We start from the raw sequence: 4068 nt of genomic DNA, 5'->3' as shown, positions 1-4068 counted from the left end.
CCGATCAGCCATAACATTAAAACCACCTCCTCGTTTTTACACACATTGTCCATTATATTGGCTTCATTTACCATATAGGAGCACTTTGTAGTTTTACAATTACTGACTGTAGTCCATCTGTTTCTGTACATATTTTTTTAGCCTGCTTTTACACTGTTCTTCAATGGTCAGGACTCTCCCAGGACCACTACAGAGTAGGTATTATTTGGGTGGTGGGTCATTCTCAGCACTGCAGTGACACTGACATGGTGGTGGTGTGTTAGTGTGTGTTGTGCTGGTATGAGTGGATCAGACACAGCAATGCTGATGGAGTATTTAAACACCTCACTGTCACTGCTGGACTGAGAATAGTCCACCATTCAAAAACATCCAGCCAACAGCGCCCCATAGGCAGCGTCCTGTGACCACTGATGAAGGTCTCTGACTTTACATATACAAGGTGAACCAACTACATAGGAGTGTCTAATAGAGTGGACAGTGAGTGGACACAGTATTTAAAAACTCCAGCAGTGCTGCTGTGTCTGATCCACTCAAACCAGCACAACACACACTAACACACCACCACCATGTCAGTGTCACTGCAGTGCTGAGAATCATCCACCACCTAAATAATACCTGCTCTGTAGTGGTCCTGTGGGGGTCCTGACCATTGAAGAACAGGGTGAAAGCAGGCTTAAAAAGTATGCAGAGAAACAGATGGACTACAGTCAATAATTGTAGAACTACAAAGTGCTCGTATATGGTAAGTGGAGACAGAATAACTGAATTACTGATAAACATGTGTTGCATATTTGATAAGGCATGTGTTGCATATCTCTGAGACATTTGAAACATAAGGAATGGATGATAGGGATACATTTGTAGTGAAATACATGGATGAAAGTGTGTAAAAAAGAACCAATATTTTTGACATCAGTGTGTAAAGCATAAGCATACAAATAAATTGCCATAGACCAACACTATTTGTTCTCTTCACTAGTTAAGAAGCATAAGGAAAAAAATAAAAAAGTCAAGGTAAAGAGCAGGTTTTTTTGATAGATTTTTAAACTGTTTATTAAATTGTATTTTAGTGTTTTTATATTATATTATTGTTTTATATTATATATCTTCAGTGTGTGTCAAAAACAACCCCATTATTTTACATTAGCCTAAAATATATGCAGTTCCACGGGACCATGGAACGCATTAACAGGCTTCCCATACATCCTTATGGGAAAAAATACCTTAAAACTCAACGTCTTTGAAACTTAACGCCACTCCCAGAACCAATTGAAGTTGAGTTTCAAGGTACTTCTGTATTTGGCAAATTAAGATGTTAATAAAGCGCCATTTCAACAAATATGCAATTAAAGTCAAAGACTTTATTGTAGTCGGGGTTACACTGGATTTGGCACTGCCTGGAAACACAAGACAGAAACCAAACTACTATATACAGAAAGTGAGCAAAGGTGAGGATTGAACTCAGGTCCTCAGGTGCCCAGTTTTTAAATGAAAGCCCTTGGGCTCCTTAAACACAACCTACTTACTGATATCATAAAAAAGTTTAACGTTTTCGTAGCTGAAACCTTCCCTTTGCTAGTCCATACATAATTAGGCCATATTAGGAAATGGTTCAGTATATATATATATATATATATATACAGTGTATCACAAAAGTGAGTACACCCCTCACATTTCTGCAAATATTTCATTATATCTTTTCATGGGACAACACTATAGACATGAAACTTGGATATAACTTAGAGTAGTCAGTGTACAACTTGTATAGCAGTGTAGATTTACTGTCTTCTGAAAATAACTCAACACACAGCCATTAATGTCTAAATAGCTGGCAACATAAGTGAGTACACCCCACAGTGAACATGTCCAAATTGTGCCCAAATGTGTCGTTGTCCCTCCCTGGTGTCATGTGTCAAGGTCCCAGGGGTAAATGGGGAGCAGGGCTGTTAAATTTGGTGTTTTGGGTACAATTCTCTCATACTGGCCACTGGATATTCAACATGGCACCTCATGGCAAAGAACTCTCTGAGGATGTGAGAAATAGAATTGTTGCTCTCCACAAAGATGGCCTGGGCTATAAGAAGATTGCTAACACCGTGAAACTGAGCTACAGCATGGTGGCCAAGGTCATACAGCGGTTTTCCAGGACAGGTTCCACTCGGAACAGGCTTCGCCAGGGTCGACCAAAGAAGTTGAGTCCACGTGTTCGGCGTCATATCCAGAAGTTGGCTTTAAAAAATAGACACATGAGTGCTGCCAGCATTGCTGCAGAGGTTGAAGACGTGGGAGGTCAGCCTGTCAGTGCTCAGACCATACGCCGCACACTGCATCAACTCGGTCTGCATGGTCGTCATCCCAGAAGGAAGCTGACGCACAAGAAAGGCAGCAAACAGTTTGCTGAAAACAAGCAGTCCAAGAACATGGATTACTGGAATGCCCTGTGGTCTGACGAGACCAAGATAAACTTGTTTGGCTCAGATGGTGTCCAGCATGTGTGGCGGCGCCCTGGTGAGAAGTACCAAGACAACTGTATCTTGCCTACAGTCAAGCATGGTGGTGGTAGCATCATGGTCTTGGGCTGCATGAGTGTTGCTGGCACTGCGGAGCTGCAGTTCATTGAGGGAAACATGAATTCCAACATGTACTGTGACATTCTGAAACAGAGCATGATCCCCTCCCTTCGAAAACTGGGCCTCATGGCAGTTTTCCAACAGGATAACGACCCCAAACACAACCTCCAAGATGACAACTGCCTTGCTGAGGAAGCTGAAGGTAAAGGTGATGGACTAAACCCAATTGAGCACCTGTGGCGCATCCTCAAGTGGAAGGTGGAGGAGTTCAAGGTGTCTAACATCCACCAGCTCCGTGATGTCATCATGGAGGAGTGGAAGAGGATACCAGTAGCAACCTGTGCAGCTCTGGTGAATTCCATGCCCAGGAGGGTTAAGGCAGTGCTGGATAATAATGGTGGTCACACAAAATATTGACACTTTGGGCACAATTTGGACATGTTCACTGTGGGGTGTACTCACTTATGTTGCCAGCCATTTAGACATTAATGGCTGTGTGTCGAGTTATTTTCTGAAGACAGTAAATCTACACTGCTATACAAGCTGTATACTGACTACTCTAAGTTATATCCAAGTTTCATGTCTATAGTGTTGTCCCATGAAAAGATAATAAAATATTGGCAGAAATGTGAGGGGTGTACTCACTTTTGTGATACACTGTATATATATATTATTATTTTTTTTTTTTACACCAGGGGGAGCAAGAGGAACACTAATGGCATTAGCTTACTCCATAAAAAAACATAGGGCTTAAAAAGGTGCTGAAAACAGGACTTTAAAACTTATCAGCTGTAATTTTTTATCTACTTATAATTTCACAATGAACATAATTTCACACCCGACTAATAATGGCCAGTTTGTGTTGGAGGGTGAAGGTTAGATTGAAGAAGCGCGCCCTCTGCTGGCGGTAAAAAACCTTCAGGCCGTCCATAAATTCTGAGAGAACTTCATAATAGTGTTTCTGAGAGACCAATTTTAAATGACAGTAAAATTGACCAATCAATTCCTCCCTCTAAATGGGCAGGGTTTATAACGAATTTCGCCAATATTAGTGTAATAAATATCGAATTGTGAAAAAATATCTGCCTAAACCAACTGTTCAAGAAATTAAATAATTGCGTACAAAAAGAAGCTAAACAACAAATGAGTGGCTCATACCATGCACCATTCTGCTTTACTACATTGATGGACTGAAAAACTACGATGGTGTATAGGGCCACCGTAAAAAATCTTTTTAAGTTTTGATTTCAAAAATATAATCAAGTAATATTCTATTCCAAGAATAAAGTTGAAGTGATTATTAGAATAAAGCTGAAATTATGAATGACTTGTAATTATCTGTACTATTATGTGTATTGTGTGTACTACTATGTGGACTATTATGTGTATTGTGGGTACTACTATGTGGACTATTATGTGTATTGTGGGTACTACTATGTGGACTATTATGTGTATTGTGGGTACTACTATGTGGACTATTATGTGTATTGTGTGTACT

Source organism: Trichomycterus rosablanca, chromosome 6 (assembly GCF_030014385.1).
Source record: "Trichomycterus rosablanca isolate fTriRos1 chromosome 6, fTriRos1.hap1, whole genome shotgun sequence".
NCBI lineage: Eukaryota > Metazoa > Chordata > Actinopteri > Siluriformes > Trichomycteridae > Trichomycterus > Trichomycterus rosablanca.
This window is presented reverse-complemented; position numbering follows the sequence as displayed.